The 20697-nt window shown below is 37.0% G+C and overlaps 1 long non-coding RNA gene across 2 annotated transcripts in view; it reads right to left on the bottom strand.

Moving 5' to 3' along the window:
- LOC108002674 (uncharacterized) overlaps nucleotides 1–20534 on the bottom strand; it is a 33627-nt gene extending 13093 nt beyond the window's left edge. The window contains exons 1-2 of one of the 2 annotated variants that reach the window (XR_009832340.1): nucleotides 11260–20534; nucleotides 3455–10512 (exon numbers count right to left, since the gene is read on the bottom strand). This is a non-coding gene — a long non-coding RNA (uncharacterized LOC108002674). The remainder of the gene's footprint in view (nucleotides 1–3454; nucleotides 10513–11259) is intronic. The other variant, XR_001766902.3, reaches the window with a different exon arrangement.
- Between the last annotated feature and the right edge of the window lie 163 nt (nucleotides 20535–20697).

The following is a 20697-nucleotide window of genomic DNA, read 5'->3' as shown; positions in this document are numbered from 1 at the left end:
TTTCAAGATGACTTGATAGTCAACTTGCAACTCTCTATGATTAATTCAATGAATTTTGGGAAAAATTTTAGGATACTTAATAAGAAGAACTTATGTCTTAATAAAAATAAAAAATAAATCAAATCATATATTATACACGTTAAATTCGTTGCAAACGAAATCGTGTTTTATACAAATTTAAAACTAACAATAAAAATAACAGTAAAAATTCAAATTGAATATAAAATATCAACCGAAGATTTGAAAAAATGGTAACAAATAGCAGAAAAGTCTTTAAAAAAAGAGATTAAGATTAATTCGATCGTTTCATCAAATCCTGTCACACCGAATTATTAATGCAATAATATGTAACAACAAGAGCATAGCCAATTTCAGTGTTACGTGCAAAGTTAATTTCGTCGTGGCTCCTGTTGACCGAGCAACAGATTTAAATTCCTCCAACGGTTCGTTACGAGATCGTTTTCCAATCTCTTCTAACGGCGCGTGCGCAACACCGGAACGCCGAATACCGATCTGAAATGAAAGTGGTGTAGTGTAAAAAGAACGGGGAGGGAAATTTATGGACTGTGTTCGAACGACGTCTCGAAAAAACGTTTCGTTCGGACGACCTATCCGTTACCGATCTCCCCTAGGAGAGCTAGGTGAGCTCTCTTTACGCGCGTTTACGTAATCGGGTGTCAGTCCGCGAAGGTTCGACGTCTAAGAGGCGAAAGTAAGAGTACCTTGGTAACTCTATATTTCGTTGGAAGGTGGAAACGTATACCGTTCCCTGGAAATCGAAAGTGATTTTTTAAATCTCTTATTGAATATTGTTTACTCCTATCCTGGCAATTGTCGTCACCAGTGTATCTCCGCTGCCGCAGAGCGATACGTTTCAACTACCGGCTTCCCTTGTTTCATCTGCTGCTCTATTACGCAACGCAGGGAACGACGCCTCGCGTTTTAACGGGGAAATGGAATGGTATCGAAGCCGTAGCGGCGCGGCCACGGTTCTCGAGGCAGTAAATCAATCCGTTAAAACCAATTTAAGCGGTTTTAATTATGGCGAAGAACCCGGTATATATATATATTCAAAAGATACGCGCATGCCATTTACGTCAAATTACAGCATTGGCCGTGTCTTGCATCGCGATTACGCCCGACGAAAAAACTTGCCCCGATGTTTTTCGAAACGCGCGCGCGCGATTGAATCGAGAAATCGAAAAATCCTCGACTATATATATATATCGGACACCTGTGGTTCGGGGAAAAAGCCGCCTCCTCCCCCCTCCAAGGCGAATGATAATTCTTCTTTCACGGAATCTTTCTTTGGGTATCTTTCGCGTTTTTCAACACGGCCTCGCCCGATGTCTGGTGCATAACAATTACACGAACGAATGTCGTACGAAGGCCAACGACCTTCTTCTACTTCTTCTTCTTCTTCTCTAACCGGCATTCTTTCGCGTTCAGCCTGAAACATTGTCATTATCCAGGGGAGGGAGGGGGCGCCATTGTCACATCCGCTCGTCACATTTCTCATTGTTATTATTACTTCTTCTTATTCCGCAAAAAAAAAAGAAAAAGGAAAGAAAGGAGGAGAGGAAAAACGTCCTACGGGGGCGTCGAAAGGTCGCCCACCTACTTTCCCCCTTCCACGCTCCCTTCCTCCCATTCGACTTCGTCGTTTCCACGTCGTTTCTGAGAAGATAAATTATCATCATCCCGACCGATCCTTGGGAAAACGTTGAGAGAAATTAACGTCGGTGGAGATGGAAATTTTCGCCAAATGAAATTCCGAAATAAGAAAAAACGCACGCTCGAATAATAACATTCGTGTCTTTGTTACGCGCCGGTGACTTTTCAAAGAATCTCTTCCCCCCTTTTTTTTTTTGAAGCGTGAAAGAGAAGATATCCTCTTCAGCGGGGAAAGAGATCGTCCTTGGAAGGATATGAACAACGACCGCGCGAACCACTCGTTTCCACGTTTCTACTTACGTTCCCTTTGTCTAAAGCAAATAAGAATTCATCCGCCACATCCGCGTGCATTCGAAAACTTAACCCGAGCTAACCGATAGAATAAAATTCAATCGGTAGTGGCTTCATTCGTGACTATGTTTTATTTATCAGAATGCTCGAGAGTTAAGGGGAGAGGAGGGGAAGGGGAGGGAGGCATCGTCCGCGTCAACATGGCCGCGATGGAAAAGGGACTCGCGTGTTTTTCATCCATTTAATCTCTCTCTCTCTTTCTCTGTGTTCTTTCTTCTTTCATTCGTCCTCTTGTTTTCTCCTATTCTTAATTATACTCGTCTCCTTTCTTTTTTTTTTTACTTTCCCTCTTCTTCTTCTTTCCTTTCCTTGCTCTACTTCCATGCAGATCGGGCGAAAGAGGATAACTTTTTGATAACTCAATCTCGCTTTGAGGAGAGGCATTTAATATTTTTATCATATCGGCCAGACAGCGGATTTCTATCCGAGACTCATAAACCGGATTAGTATGTTGGAATTTAAGGGGATAACGTTATTATATACGCTCAACTTCTCGCGTGCTGGCAAATGTATACAATCGCGCATATTCGTGCGTTCAGCTTCTATTTCTTATTTCGCAAAAAAAAAAAAAAAAAAAAAAAATTGCGATTACTCGTGAACCCATGAAAGGATTTTCTGTTTTTTGAATTGGCTTGTTTTGCATTTCGCGAGAAAAAATACCTTTTATCGCCAATTTCTATTTTTTATTAAATTTAAAAGCAGAAATATTTTCCAATAAAAAAGAAACATCGAATCATCTGATATTTTATCGATTTTTATCGAAAGATAAAAAAAGAAAAAATAAGAAATAAAAATCCGAATGCTCCGCACGAGTATAATTGCACAACTCAAAGAAAATCTTTAAACGATAAAGAGAGATATTTTTTAAACCATTACTAAGCCGCTTTTAAAAAATATGATTTACGCTGATTGGCTTCTGAACTCTTCCTATATTGTTGATAATATAAGAAAGCAATCCAGACTAATTGTTTTGTACAGTATGATAGTATTCGAAATGATCATTATACGTGCGCACTTGTGCGATAATAGGCAGGAAAATTGCTGTATATGCACATACACACACAGACATATATATATATGTATATACGAATTCATAATACGTATAGATTGAAGACACTCCTATCGACAAGTTCTATTTTCGCAACAAAATGAAAGCGTGAAGAGGTCATAGAGGTCGATACATGTTTCATCGATCATCGTCATATATCGTCATCGTATAAATTTTACAATCGCAACAATTAACGACAAATATATTTCCAATAATAACAACGAAATAATTCCAACTTTCCACATCACGAATCACGTTTACTTTCTCGTGTACGAGGAGTAAGCGCGAACGAGCAAAAATTATTCGCGCTGTTCTTTTCTTTTTTTATATGTATATATATCCGCCGAAATCTTAAGCGATAATTGATACACATACACTCACGCGATATACTGTTATACTCGTTAACCTTCGCCGGGCGAGGGTTCCCTTCTCGGTTAGAAAGTTCGTCCACGTTGCCAATCATTCGCAACGCGTTCAACAACGTTCCTCGTGGAGCGCAGTTGGGAACCACTTTTGGCGCCAGACGTCACCTGGAATGCGGTTTCAACTCCTCCTGGTGGGTGGACTTTTCATACCACGTGTATCTCCCACGCGACACACGTGCCTCTCGATCCGCTCCATACTTTTAATATTCAACCGCGATCGAGAGGGAGGGGGGAAGACTCGTCGTCGAAGGAAGAGGAAAATGGAAACGAGGAAGACGGCGATTCCCGAACGATTCTCACTTTCGAGAAGCTTATGCCTCGTCCACACGCGAGAAATTTTGTTCCGAACACAATCTGTTGTTCAAAGATGTCGAAATCCGACCCGTTTTTCGTGTCCGAAAGCGAGGAACTCGAGCGACCGTTGCCACTGACTCGAGTCAGTGGTGCCAACATTAAGGAGAAGGAAGTTAATAGAGGAGCACTTAATAAGTAACCTCAACCGAGGTATCGCTCGTCGTTGGGTGTGCGCAAGCGGGCGGAGGAAGAGGGGAGGATCGTAAATACGGTTCGTACGGCGCGTGACACCCGACTTTATGAAGAGTAATATTCATGGGTGTAATGGGAGGCCGGGGTCCCAAAGTAAACGTAGAAATGTTTGACTCGTAATCATTATCCGCTAGGTATATCCGAGGATGTTATTAAGCATCCGTTTATAGTGGCCGACCCTTGAGCGTTACGCGCCGTAAAAGAATACGATAAATTAATAGACGACAGAGAGAAAGAGAAAAAGAAAGAAAGAGAGAGAGAGAAAGACAGAGAAGAGAGGGAACATCGCGGCGAGTAGCCGCGGTAATAACATAATAATACCATAGATGCCACGCGGCTAATTTATTCGCGATCCAAGGGTAAAAAAGTTTAAACTCAGAGTCAGAGGCTCCGCTCACGCGTAAGAACGACGAAGACGACGACGACGACGACGAGTCGACACGCAACGCGTCACGTCACGCCGGGATAAAAGAGAGAGAGACTTTTTTTTCTTTTGCTTTTTTTTTGTTTTTGCTCAGTTGAACGTCAGTTGACAGAAATGACAAAGGTGGATCGAGGGAAGGGGGGAGAGAGGGGGGGAGAAAAAAATGATATCGATGCCGGATCGGTGCAGCGGAGGCGCGTGCATTCCTCGAACCGTTTCGAGGAAAGAGACGCGAGTAAGAGGCGAGAAAGAAAGTGAATTGAGAATCGGCCGTGAAACATAATTTAGGTGTCTGCCGTGGTCGAGGCCCCGAGATCTCCCGTTTCGATGCGCGCACGCGCACGTACATTCATGCATGCATATATACATACACACGCGCGCGAGGGACCCGGCTCCATGAATGGAGTAAATTGCATTTTGCGGTGGAACCGTCCGACCAATTTATTTTCACTTTCGTTTACGACCGGACACCGTAGAGTCGCGTCGAAATACCGACGATGCCTGTGCATATTCGCCGACCGTCTACCTTTGCTTCAAATATTTCCCCTCTCTTCACCGATCATTCTATTAATTATTCCCGCGGATCGGGGAATAATGCAAAGTGCACGGTATTTTCAGTGCGATATATATTTAGAAAATTTGAATTATTCGTCGAAGAACACGAAATTGTGATTTCGAATATGAATGGAAAATCTCTTCGAAACGAAGAACGAAACGAATCTCTTTAAAATTTCCATATTCTGAAGATTCTTCCTAAGAATTTTTTTTTTTTCTTTCTTTTTATAACTAAAGAAGCGACTAAATTCCGTGTATCTTGTAATTTAAAATTGCGCATTATTACAAAGTTGTAGTATTTAAAAAAACGCGTTAAAACTTTACTGTTTTATGGTTTCATTTCGTTCAAGGTGACATTTCTGTAAAAAAAAAAAAAAAAAGAAGGAAAAAAAAAGAAAAAAGAATCGTTTCGTCATTGTTTCAAAGAGTACGTAAAAACTCGTCGCGCTACAAATATATTATGACAAGAGTTCGATTGAGAATAAATTAAACGAATGAATAAATAAATAAATAAATAAATAAATAAATAAATAAAAGAACAAAATTGCATATTCAAAATTTGTATCGAAGGATAAAAAAAAAAAGAGTGTTTATATACTTTCGCGCGTTTCCAACAATACGATTATTCGTGGAAACGAATTGAACGAAAGAAGGTAACGAGAAACCAGAAGAGAACGACGCACACGAATAATAATAATGAAATTCTATGAATATGGTAATGAACTTTTGGCCGCGATTAGGTGTCAGTCAAAGCAAATGACGTGTCCCGACTTAACGCGAACGAAAATAAAATTGCCATTACCGAGAGAGTAACGAGCCGCCTCTGCATTCTTCTGCGTTTATATTATACCGCTGTAACGCATAACTCTTAAATATTATTGTAGCTGTTTCTAACGAAGAAATATTTCACATATACGCACGTTTCTTCGATTCGAAAATCCATATACGATCCATATACGATGACAGACGCTAGGCGTGTATCTGTTTCAATAAACATCGACTCTCGTCTGAATTATCACTTCGTATCGATCTCATTAGCTTTTTCCCCGCGACGCGTAGAAAAAAAACTTGCTTAATAATCCATGCTTAATAACTTTAATTATCATTTTATCCTCTCTCTCTCTTTCTTGCTTTTTAAATTGATAATTTATCTACGAAGAAACACTCGTGCAACGATAATCGTTGAGAAAAATATACGATTATGAGCGAGAAGATAAATTATATTGCCTATATATATTTATATATATTTATATATATATATATATATATATATATATATATTTAGAACGTGTTGCTAATTTGTTACGCGTATAATTTTCCATTTGAGAAACGAATGAATAGGATTGAAAGAGCACTTATCAACAAGCCAGGTATACCACTCGAATCGAGCATTCTTCGATAAGATAATAATGAATTTTTATTGACTCGAGATCGGAATTTCTTGCAAATATCGTTTTCGTTTTATGTACATTTTTTTTCTTTTTTTTTTAACTTAAAATCAACTTTATTGAAAAAGTTGTTGCTAATAATAATATATATACGCGAGGCAAAATAGAAAGTGAAAATCACACGACGATATAATTTTAACCGATCGAGGGGAATAGATATTTCTGTCGCTACAGGTGGTAAGGAGGAAGACCCGGCACTTCCGGATATATCGTGTTTTACGTACGTGTACTATTTAATGTTATCGCGGCCAACCAGCTACCACCACCGTCACGAATATAATTCAAGTGTAGAACTCCTTTTAGGATATCGACATTTTCCCCGAACTTTCTATCCATCACTGGACAGAAAAATAATCGAGAATCGATTCCAAACTGCCATCTACTATTCACTTCCACTTAATTAAAAGGATAAAGGGAATAACGCCTGGAGAAACGTGGGATCCCACGATTTCAACCGTCCCTCTCGCTGTGAATCCCGAGTACGCACGATCCTCATCGATTTCCATATGCAGCCGCGGTTACGATTCACAGGCGGCGAGAAGCAGGAAGCGTTGCCCGAGCAATGGAATGCCAGAATCGTGTGGGAAATCCGTACCGTTATTGGGGCCAACATTTACATACTTGGCCGGCCTCTTATCTAGTTATCGCGGCCGTTATCTCGGCCTGCCCACTATCTCGTCTCTTTTACGACAAAGGATGCACTCCTCCTCCGAGGATGAAATTGCGTAGGTCGATCGCCTGTGTATGTACCCTTCTCCCTCCCCCCCCTCCACCGTTCCACCGCCATCTTTTCCCCCGTGGTTGAATCACGACCAACCGGAAGGTGAGGAGATCCGAGCAAACCGAGCAACGGTTTTATCCGTGGCGAACGTTACGCGATAAAACTCCGTATTGCTCGTCGTACCGTTCCGTAACGCCAAAGGATGAAATATGAAAGAAAAGAAAAAAGAAAAAAAAATCGAGATCGTAAAGTATCGTGGAATTTCGATAAGAATTTCGCCTCTCTTCGAGATTCTCTCTAGTACAATGGACGATTCGATAGGAATGGAAATTGTTTCTTTTTTTTTTCGTTGAACGACCGTGGGACGTTGAAAAACGTCGAGTATATTTATATATATATATATAACGGTATTCATTATCGACACGCGATCGAAGCCGATCAGAAGCCACTTCTAAGCTCGACGTCTCTCGAGCCCGATCAAGATCGTCGTGCGTGGCTTCGGCGAGGAGGAGAAACGGTCGTTGACGTTGAGTTTCTTCGACGATCTCTCCCCGGCTGTCTGTGTACGGAAGGATCACCTCGACACGACGAGTATATCGAGTATCCCCGCGAGTGTCCTCCAGTGAAATTTCCATCGGTGGAAGAAGGCGAGCGGCACCTACCTCGCTTTCCTCTCTAATTATTTCAACGATCGATCGATATCTCTCAAATATTTTGAGTCGAATATTTCTCCTCGAATCTCCTTTAAATCCCTTTAATTTCGAGTCGATAATATTAGGATACGAAATTCGTTTTAATCTCGCGTGCGTGCCATTTTTGCCACGACGAGAACGGTTATCCTTTGCTAGGATCCTCGATTTAATAAGCATCATTGCAAGCGATCGCCTTGGGACCGTGTTCAAAGGTTACAAGTTGGCCAGACTCGGTCGCGGGTATAAAATACTCGACATTATGGCCACTATATTTCACTGCCTGGTATTACACGCTAGCTCTGGCTTCAAACCTCGCGATAAATAAGCGATACCTCGGGGAGGAAGAGGCTTATATTAATTATCCCAGCGGGGCAGACGCATCAACCTCCCTCGAGATCGCCTCCTTTCCACCGTCGTGAAAATATCCTCCTCTTTTTCTCCCTGACCGTTGCGCAATAACCATTATCCTCGAATCGTCGCGGGGGGAACGTACTTGTGTAAAACCTAAAACCAAAATTCCAAAAATTTATTAGAAATATTCCATCGTTATCATTTGTACGATATAATTTCATATAGAAAAAACTGCCTTTATTCAAAAGTTTCTTTCTTTTTTTCTCTCTTCAATATTTACTTATATCGATGCTCGAACGTTTTAGCGAATTTTATACGTGTATCGAAAGAAGTAGATTTGTGTAAAAAATCGTTTAAGCGCGTACTATCCGCATTTAAAATATCATTATCGCATCGCTTACGTTACCACGGTTGCCGGCATTTATCAGCCGGCGTGGTAAATATTTTATCGCAAATTGGACCGCTGTATAATAAGTTGGTATTGCGAGCAAGGGACAATAAATTCCTTCGCGTGCACCGGCATCGGTAAACGGCCGGTTAAGTAGGTGTCTACGCAGACCTTTAACGATCCTCTATTAGATCGTACAAAATTGCTTCGGCTGTTAAAACCCAATTGAACGGCCTCTCTTATTAATAGTTCGTCCAAGGGGGAAGTTATCTCTCGCGCGAGGGCACCGTGCGATCGCCACCACCATTTCGTTGGCCAGCACGAGATCAGAGTTGGCCACTGACCCGCTGAATTTCGAATAAAATTATCTTTAACTATCTCCATCGTTTAAAATGCTTCGAATAACGTTTATTCGTCGCTCTTCGTGCATACGATTTATTCCATGAATAATAAATTATTGAAATAACTTATCGAGAAAATTTGTTCGACTTTGCGCGGGATCACTGTATTAGAATTTTGAAAGGAAAGGAAATATAGTAGTTTACCTCGATTATTCAAAACGTTCGTATATTCGAATTAATTCCGCTTTCTTATCGTGAAATATCATTTATTGAGAAAAATATTATAGATATTGATATTGAACGAATATTAAAAGGATTGGATTAAAATTTAACAATTTTCCTTGTTATTAATTCCAATCTTTTTTAACTTCAAACATATCAAAGATAGTTCTCAATTAATTTAATTATAGTTTCAATATTACAATCTAATTATAATTTCATATCTGTAAGATCGTACAGAAATATCGAATAACAAATCAATTAAGTAAACACTGTTAAACTATTCGATTGATTTATCAATTGAAAAATCTCTTTAATTAAGAGATTTTTTTTATGCGACTTATACTTAATTTCTAAATCTTTAACAACAATTCGAAAATATCGTTAAACGATAAATAATGATAAAAAAAAAGGAGAAAAAAAGAGCATATATATATATATATATAAATCAAAATAAAAAATATAATCCTCCTGGCTTATCTTCCAATTAAACAATGTTTCTTTATAATCGTTCCATTAATAAGCATCATTAATACTCAAAATACTATTGCATTTTTTCGATTAAAACCAATATGGGAATAATTTCGTAGATTCGCATTTTTAAAAGGGCGAACATTCCCCCTTTCCCATTCTCCTCAATAACTCGAAGCACGCGGTAATCGCGGTGTCTCTTAACTTTGCAATCACTATAATTCTCGCGAATTGTGGTCACAAGTTCTTTCTCATAGTTGCTACGACGGTGGAATCGCGACAACGACAGTGGTAACCGTTTCGAATATTATACGACTCGCTGAGAAAAGCGTGGAAGCGCTCTGTAATTATCCGGGTAATCGGTTGGAAAATACGGAACCAACGTATTAAGCGGGGGCAAATCGGTGGAAACTCGCCACGCTGCAAGAAAGGGACGGAGATTTCCTTTTAGGAATGATCGTAACAGTCCCGGTTATATTCTATAAAAAAAAAAAACAATCGTTTTGCTTCAGGCTTTTGCGCCGATTTAAATTTGTCGGTAGACGCGTAATCAAAGGCCCTCCTTATCGTTAACTCTGATCGTTATGCAAGTAATTATATGTATAAATTTGCGCACAATAAAGGAAGGAACTGAAGCGTAAATTGCGTGCAAGCAAAATGAATCCTTGGAAAATAATGACTGTAAAAGAGTAAATTTTGCCCCCTAGATGAGAGATGTGAGAATTACAAATTAATTTGTGATCCTTTTCTATTTAAATTCGATGTTTGTTTATAGGAAACAATATACGATTTAATTTTGAAAATAATCTCTATTCGTATACGTTACGAACCACTATCCTTCGGTTATGATGTTATTCTCTGAAAAAAAAAGAATTTGAATGTTTTAAATTCCGAATTTGGCTATGGTAATATTGAAGTAAACAGAACAGATTTAATCTAACGATGTGTAATCTAAATCTGACGAATAGGTTATGAGAATTTTCCAATTCACGGAATCGAATCGTTTATTTGCTGTAATAACGCGAAAATCGCAATTTTAAAGAAAATTAGTCTGTACGTTTCTAATTCCTTATAGAAATGCACATATCACATTAAAATTTCAAGTTGGTTACTTAATTGTTTGAAGCGAATTTGAAAACTCATTTAAAAAATTCTGTCAACGAATATATAGAAAAATTCTTCATCTGTCATTTTTATATTAACTAAATTAAAAAAAAAAGAAATTAAAACCTGAAATTTTTAAGTTATATCAATATTATAGCAAATAAGCGATATGATCTTTATTATCTTTATTATCCTTATTATGCTATTTATCGGATAATATTATATCAATATTGTTTTTTGAGGTTATGTCATTAGTAATATCAATTTTGATATCGTTTTTTATTTTGCGTCGGATTCTATTAAATTTAAATTTAAATTTTAAAATCCACATATATTATAAAAATTGAATTTAAAATGGAATTATAATTAATTAACTATAAATTAATTTATACACCTAATGCGCATATTAATAAATCAGTTAACATTTATAAATTATTACTTATCCATATAACTCAAGATATGCTAAATTAATGTTAACTATTTATAAATTAAAAAACTTACGTTTAAAATTAACAGTTGTCAGATTACTCATAGACGAGAGTAATGTCATTTCTACTTATTTCTATAATTGTTATAATCGGACGTAATGAAAGAGATTTACTAAGAATGAACATCGTATTCCAAAGATGCGGTATTTATATAAAAAAAACTTGTTCTTTTCGAATGGAACGAGACAGATGCGCGTCCCGCGCGATTTTCGTTCGAATTTCAAGGAAGCCAATCAGGCACACGGGTGCATAGTTGCACAGCCGTGCATTGCACCTGCACCAGGTGCGTTAAAGGATTGCTTCGATTATACGAGTTCGCGAAGCATTGGTCGGTACACGTTCAACCGCAACAGTCTTCGCATCGTCTCGTGCCATAGAAATTCCATCACTGATTTTTTTTTTACTCGAGTTATCTTTTTCAGACCGAAACCGATCAACTTTCCTTTACAATTTTTTCTTATTTAAAACAGAGAAACCCGAAGAAATTTAGTCGGAACGCGTCGAGTCGCATTTCAAAAAATCTAACGGATTCGTTACGGTGCATCCGTGACCGATCTTCGTAATTACTCCGCACACGGTACGCGTGGAAACGCGTTGTAGGCTTGGCTCTCTTGAATCACTGCGGTTAAGCGATTCGCATGAAATAAATATTTATCAGCCGATGAATCATGCGGCGAGCATGCAAAATATCGTTTTTTTATCGAGAAAAATGTGAACGATACGTAAGCGAACGTAACACCCTTATTCGTCGAGAAGTTTTACCCGATTGACATTCGATCAACGAAATATTCGTTGGCGTTCGGAAATATTCGTTAATATTCGGAAGTGTCGTTTCGTCGCGATTCGGAAATACTCGGTAATATTCGGAAATGTCGTTTCGTCACAGTTCGGAAATATTCGTTGGAATTCGGAAATATTGTTTCGACACGATTCGTTGGATCAAATTGTAACCGTTGAAAGTGTCCTGCTAAAGTATTATATTTTATTATAACGTATATATATGTATGTGTGCGTGTGTGTGCGTGTGTGTGTATAGATACGATAGATGAAATTAAATTTTATTGCTTAGAAAACAGTATCAGCGACTTTACTTATTTCACGCGAATATAATGATGAATGCAAACGAATATTGACGAATCTAGTGAATAACAACGATATTATATTAAATAGTAGTGTATATCGTGTTTCTAACCTAAAGTGTTTAAATATTTTGACATAATATCCAAATATAATTCATGGATCTATAATTTTAAACATATTACGTTGTATTTTACATATATATTTATTAGTAGACTGCGGATTTTTATGCAGTTAAAACATAATCGGATACTTAATTAATATGAAAAAAATATATTATGATATTCAAAATATAAAACTATGTCAAACTATATAAAATTTGCAAATAATTTTATTACGATACCTATATATAATTATAATATTATAAAAGTTTTTTTGTATTTTTTGATAAATTGTTATTATTTATCTAAAAAAAATGTTCTATAAAACGTTACGTGATATATTGATTCAATATTATATTAAATATTCTTATACAATTTAATATTCAAAATTTTTTCGCGATCAAAAATTTTATTCGGAATATAACTACATTTATGTATATTGTTTATGGAAAAATATATAAAACATATTACTGTATTACTGTACATATTCGGCTGGCACGCGTTCTTTGATAACGTGCTTTTATTTACATAATAGTTAATTAATTTATAATTATTTTACATAAGATTAATTAATTTATTAAATAATATAATATTCTTACGAGAAACAGCGAGCAACACGTCCGTTTCGTTCCGTGTTCGGAAAACGACTCGTTAAATCGATATTTTGATTATGAATGACAACCAATATTATTATTTCTTATGTCACGATTCATATTAATATTTCATATTGTAGATATATTCGTATAATATTTCGTACATATATAATCGCAATAATATAATATGAATCGTATTTGCATAAAAATCCGTATTTTTTTTTATTTTATTATTTTTTATTTTTTAAACGTTATATATTTCATTTTTCATTTCTTTTTTCATATTGTGGATATATTCGTATAATATTTCGTAACAATATATATAATCGTAACAATATAATATGAATCGTACTTGCATAAAAATCCGTAGTTTTTTTTATTTTATTATTTTTTAATTTTTATATATCTCAACTTCCATTTCTTTCTTCATATTCGTATAATATTTCGTACATATATAATCGCAATAATATAATATGAATCGTATTTGCATAAAAATCCGTATTTTTTTTTATTTTATTATTTTTTATTTTTTAAACATTATATACTTCATTTCTTTCTTCTTATTGTGGATATATTCGTATAATATTTCGTATAATCAATATAATACGTAATCAATATAATCAATATAATACGTAACAATATAATATGAATTGTATTTGCATAAAAATCCGTATTTTTTTTACTTTATTATTTTTTATTTTTTAAACATTATATATTTCATTTCTTTCTTCTTTTTGTGGATATATTCGTATAATATTTCGTATATATATAATCAATATAATACGTAACAATATAATATGAATTGTATTTGCATAAAAATCCGTATTTTTTTTACTTTATTATTTTTTAATTTTTAAACGTTATATATTTCATTTTTCATTTCTTTTTTCATATTGTGGATATATTCGTATAATATTTCGTAACAATATATATAATTGTAACAATATAATATGAATCGTACTTGCATAAAAATCCGTAGTTTTTTTTATTTTATTATTTTTTAATTTTTATATATCTCAACTTCCATTTCTTTCTTCATATTCGTATAATATTTCGTACATATATAATCGTAACAATATAATATGAATCGTGTTTGCATAAAAATCCGTAGTTTTTTTATATATTTTTATATATTTCATTTTTCATTTCTTTTTTCATATTTGTATATAATATTTCGTACATATATAATTGTAACAATATAATATGAATCGTTATTATACAAAAATTTCCACTTCTTTTATTTTATTATTTTTCAATTCTTAACTTTTATATATTTTATGATAATATATATGATTTTTTGATTTGTTATTGTTTATCTAAAAAAAATGTTTTATAAAATTACGTAATGTAAATAATATAATATTCTTTATTCGTTAAATAATATAATATTCTTAGGAGGAACAGCGAGCAATACGTCTGTTTCATTCCGCGTTCGGAAGACGACTGCGTTAAATCGATATTTTGATTATGAATGACAACCGATATTATTATTTCTTATGTCACGATTCATATTGATATTTTATATTATATATATTCATATAATATGTTATATATATATATAATTGTAACAATATAATGTGAATCGCATTTGCATAAAAATCTGTATTATTTTTTATTATATTATTTTTTAATTTTTTTATATTTCATTTTTCATTTCTTTCTTCATATTCGTATAATATATCGTATATATATAATCATAACAATATAATATGAATCGTATTTGCATAAAAATCCGTAGTTTTATTTTATTATTTTTTAATTTTTATATATCTCAACTTCCATTTCTTTCTTCATATTCGTATAATATTTCGTACATATATAATCGTAACAATATAATATGAATCGTATTTGTATAAAAATTCGTTGTCTTTTTTTTTTTTATTATTTTTAATTCTTAAACGTTAAATATTTCATTTTTCATTTCTTTCTTCATATTGTGGATATATTCGTATAATATTTCGTACATATATAATCGTAATAACATAATATAAATCGTATTTGCATAAAAATCCGTAGTTTTATTTTATTATTTTTTAATTTTTATATATTTCATCTTCCATTTCTTTCTTCATATTCGTATAATATTTCGTACATATATATATAATCGTAACAATATAATATAAATCGTATTTGCATAAAAATCTGTACTTTTTTTATTTTATTATTTTTTAATTCTTAACTTTTATATATTTTATGATAATGTATATGATTTTTTGATTTGTTATTACTTATCTAAAAAAAATGTTCTACAAAACTTTACGTGATATGTTGATTTAATATCGTGTTAAATATTCTTATACAACTTAATATTCAAAATTTTTTTTGCAATCAAAACTTTTATTCGGAATATAATTACATTTATTTATAATATTTATAATTATTATACAAATGAAATTAATATCAAATAAAAAATATATAATATATTTATGTATATTGTTTAATGAAAAAATATATAAAACATTATTGTATTCGGGTGGCACTCGTTTTTTGATAACTTGTTTTTATTTACACAATAATTAATTAATTTATAATTATTTTATATCTATAAAACTAATTGATTTAATAAATAATATAATATTCTTAGGAGGAACAGCGAGCAATACGTCCGTTTCGTTCCGCGTTCGGGAAACGACTGCGTTAAATCGATATTTTGATTGTGAATGACAACCGATATTATTATTTCTTATGTCACGATTCATATTGATATTTTATATTCGTATAATATTTCCTACATATATGATCGCAATAATATAATATGAATCGTATTTGCATAAAAATCCGTATTTTTCTTTATTTTATTATTTTTTAATTTTCTTATATTTCATTTTTCATTTCTTCCTTCATATCGGGGATATATTCGTATACATATATATAATCGTATTTGCATAAAAATCCGTATTTTTTTTTATTTTATTATTTTTTAATTTTTAACCTTTATATATTTCATTTTTCATCTCTTTCTTCGGGTGCTGGTGCAAGGTCTACGTACGAGCCACCACCGGGTGGGATTCAATCGGGATCTCGCGTTTGATTTATACGTATCTTGGACGTCCTAAAAGCTGCGTAGGCTTTAAAGTTGTTGGCAATCACCGGAAACTACGGCGCGCGTGATCGGTGTTACCAATATGGCATAGAGAAAACCACCCAGGAAACCGGAAGTTGGCCGTCGTTTTATCGTTTCGGTGTTTCAGCTTCTGAGAATTTTTTATTCCTACTCCACCACCGCCATTCATAAAATTGTGCCTCGATCGAAGTGGCTTGTCTCCACTGCCTGAAAAGGATCGATGCTACGAACCGGTCGTGTAGGAAGAGGGTGACATTTATGTAATAGAGGCTACCTCGACGCGAAACGCGAGGTTAATAGAACTTGGAAAATACTTGGCAAGTACGTGGCCTGCCAAATAGTTGGCTAAAATAAACCAGCACTGGTGCCGAATGTTCAACGATTCGGGTGGCGTTTCGGGTCGCCGGCTTCTCCTTCTTGCATCGGGGATCACGATTTTTTATTACGGAAAACCACGATTCGTGTGGTCAATAGGAGTTGTCGGAAGCAATATCGCCGTGTTACCGTGACGAATATAATTCCACTTTCCACGTGCATACACGAGATTTCCTTATGAAAGTTAACAGATATCCCGTCATTAGAATTTAATCAGATGTTATGATCGTGTTCTTGTAGCGTTTTTCCGTTCGGCAACACGCGATACGTACCGCGCAAGAATGCAGCCGTTAATCCGTGAACAAACACACTTTTTTCTTCTTCTTTTTAATATCAACCTCGTCCGTAAAAAACTCGCGTCGAGGAAAAACCTTGAATCTCGTTTTCGAAGGAATGTAAAAATAAGCGAGAGGGATTATTCCAACCGTCCCTCTGGCTGACCAATAACTTTGGAATCTAAATTCGCGTCCTCAAACCTACGATTTTCTATTTTCACTTGCGTACAGTGAAAGCGTCGGTGGAAACGAGATACGCAACGAGAGATTGACGTATCTCAAGATCTGCGCATATACGTGTACATATATATATACACACACGTGTACGAGGCGTAAAAAAAGAAAAGGAAAAAAAACGAATCGCGTCATCCTCGTGGAGATATAATTTGCAAAAATAAAAATAATAGCGTCGTAAAACGAATCGGTTGGTGGTCGCGCTTGAAAGACGAGTCAGGGGAAAATTGGAAGAGAGTTTGAGAACAACATCACGGTGGAAGAATACGGGCCTGGGCCGCGCGACTCTCCTTCTATTAGCGGTCACAAACAGACCGAATGGACATCGCGGTACGCCCGAAATAGAAATAGAACGGTTCTTTAACGGACAGCGCGGTTAAGTCGTGTTTCTCGCGTTCCACGGCATGAATCACTACACGGGACCGCGAGAGAGTGCGTGCACGCTTGCCACGAGGCTGTGTACGTATTCTCGAGGCTTCCATCGCGTTAGTGTACCACGGTGCATCCCGTGCGACGCTCGAGCCGGCCCACGTATAGGTAGTAGGTAGTGGCTCCCCAGCGGGAGCTCGCCTTTGCTCTGGCTCAGGCCCTACTTCTGGTTGAATCACCCCGCTAAATACGGTTGCGTAATTTTAGGTGGGACGATGAGTATGCCCGCTCAAATTCTGCCAGCTGCTGAAATCGGCGCGACCATGGACAACCGGCCACCATCGTCGCCGTCATCGCGTGGAACGCGCTTCCTATTTAGGCTGCGCCGCCGATTTCCATCCCTTCCTTTTCGATCCGTCGGAAAATCCGATTCGGAGGAAAATGAATGGTGAAATAATGGAAGAAAGCGAACGAAGCGGTCTCGAACGGCGGACGGAGGATGATGATTCAGGCGCGAGATATTCCCGACGATGCGTGGCGCCACATATCCGACTCCAGTGCGCTTCCTTTGCGAGCCGCGCGGAATTAATAGGAAAACGAGCCGAGTGACAGGGAGTTGCATTACGTGTATATACGCGCATGCTGCTGCGCGTGTCCTCGGTTCTAAGTCAGTAACCGATCGCTATATACCAGCAGGCATTAGACGAACGTGGAATGCCTAATGTCTGGCGCCTGTGGCTCGTGCGGCCGGAAATAGATTGCGCCGGTTATCGGGAACACGTTACAGACCCTCTTAAAAAGATTCTGACGCGCTGCTCGGGGAAGAAAAGCCGATTCTCGACAAGGGGCTCGGCCGAGAATACGCATGTAGAGGGTTATGTTACGAGGAATCGGCTTCCCATCGTCTTAATTAACCTCGTGGCACAGAACGCGAGGAGGAGAGAGCGCGTATGACAGGTCGTGGAATGCATCGGCGGAGTCGTTAACGTGATCGTGCCTTCGTAACCGATGACGTTCCTCTTCTTGGAAGAGGACTCGAAGGACAAATTCCTTATAATTCGAGCGGCGCTCCTCGATAACGACCGCTAGAAATCTGCAACAATGTTCCAACGGTGCATGGAGCGTGATAAATTCGACGTAAAAAAGGAAAGGAAAAACACGTGTAATCTCCGAGTCTGGGATACTCGCTCTCGATCGTGTATCGGTTTACGGACACGTGGAAGGAGTTACGTTACTGCGCCAGACGGAGCTTCTTTTATTGTTCGCGTCGACCTCGAACCATGCACTCGCCGCATCGATCGGTCTTCGTAATAATCTTTTCACGTGTTGATACTTCTCGAAGGATGCGCCTCGAAAATTAAAAATACTTTTACATAAAGGAGAAAGAAAGTATGAAATATAATTTACCAAGGAAATTATCCTGTTCCATGAGTCAAGCAACGACACGGCCGGGCAATTACGCGTCGATGGCGCGTAAATCTTTCGTTTTGATGGTTTCACTTCCGGTAAATCTAATAACAGTAACCAAGTTACGCGTGCACGCATATTGTTCCACCGATTTCTTCCCGTTGCGTCATTTTCGTAACTGCAGAACAAGCCCTCTTCTCCTTTAATTCAATATTAATTCCATATATTAAATTTTATATTTCGATAATACTCGTATATCTCGATGTCAAAGTTATTCGAAGTAGACGTCTGCGAGTCTTTGACACGAAAAATATCGGAATAAACGCATTTCCCTTGCTTTGACGAGAGGAGACGTGTCTCGCCGCGTTATCGGGGGTTGGACGAAAGGGTGAGGGCTACAGACGGCTTTTCCTCCTCTCTTTTTTTCCAGCGACAGCGCGTCGACTTTCCCTCTGTTGAAAAACGCAGCTAAGTAAAACCAAGTAAAACCTTTTCGTTTTTCAAAATTCGCTCGAAACGATCGAGCATCCCCGATGCATCCAGCGCTCGTAAACAACTCGATATTTTCCCCCTTTAAACAAGTACAAGTTTCGTACAAAGTAATAAGTCAATGAGACGTATACGCACGTTCCTCCCCAACTTTCCGATTCCCTGGTGGCCACTGGGAAATGTGTACGGGCTTGTACGTGCGTATTCCAACGATAGAAATAACCATTTCCAGGCCATCGACCGTGTAAACCACGCGAGTCACCGGCCAATACAATTAAGCCCTTTGTGTCGTCGCGCTGCCACCCTCTTCCTGGCTTCTGACACACACGCGCATATTTATAAATATATGAGGCCATCCGAGTAACAGGCATCTGTGATCCAATTGCACGAGCACGAGTTCGTTTCCATTACGAACCGTGCTCCCCTCCCCTTTTCTCTTTTTTTTCTTCCTCCCGAGGGTCGTTTCACGCGCGGCCACATCTGTGTGCGAATGCTCTTGGCGCTTAGAATTTTTTCACCCTGTTTCCATTTGTTTAGAACAATTTGTCTCGATCGACTCGATGTCACTTTTCACGTATAAATCTATTTATACTCCACTAGCTCGAGCAAATTTCGTATCGAGTCGAAAATAATTTCTTGGTACGTGTAATTAATGTATCGATTCGATTTACGAACAAACAAGTTTTAAGCGGCGAGTGCGTTAATCTTATTTAACGTGAAAGAAGCGATTTGTTTCTCACGAAACAAAATCACAGATACGAATCGCGATTAGCAAGGGGCGATAAGGTAAAATGTCCAGTAAGAGTATCGGATCGAGAGAGATAAAGGAAAGGAGGAAGAAGAGATATTTTCGGGTGAGCGTCATCGTTCTGTTATCTCGTTGGACTATGACAAATCGCTGTCTACCTTCCCCCCTCCCCAAAGAGCACGTGGATACGAGCTCCGATCTACCCCACGAGATTGTCAGCTCGTGAGAATGCACGGGGCTTTTAAGTACGGCTTCAAGTATGGAACAGTATTCCGGCATCTGGACCTTATCACCGCCTGCAAATCCAAAAAGGAAGCTGCTTTCAGGCGAACAAAGGATCCGAAACAGATTCACAGATTCACTCTTCCTTCGAGCCAGCTTTTGAGAACAGTGAAAGCCCGAGTGTAGATTTCCATCGACGTTTCGTGTTACTGTAAATTATAATTTTGCAAGCATGAAATTTTTACGTGTACAACGATCTGCAAAAGGATGAAAAGAAAGTTTAAAAATTAATCTTTAGTTTCTTTATGCGCACTAAATTTTAAAAAAGTTATTCCATTTTGAACGAATACCTTTTATCTTTCGGATGGGGAAGCAAGATTGACAAGATCTTAAACTCGCAAAATGCAGAAACTCGTGCGATATGCGTATCTGTTCGCGATCTCGGCGATAACCGATAATAATGTATGGCATGGAACTGGGTCGTTAAACAAAGTGAT

Source organism: Apis cerana, linkage group LG13, assembly GCF_029169275.1.
Source record: "Apis cerana isolate GH-2021 linkage group LG13, AcerK_1.0, whole genome shotgun sequence".
Lineage (NCBI taxonomy): Eukaryota > Metazoa > Arthropoda > Insecta > Hymenoptera > Apidae > Apis > Apis cerana.
Note: the sequence above shows the minus strand (reverse complement) of the source record. Positions and strands in the feature narration are given on the sequence as shown.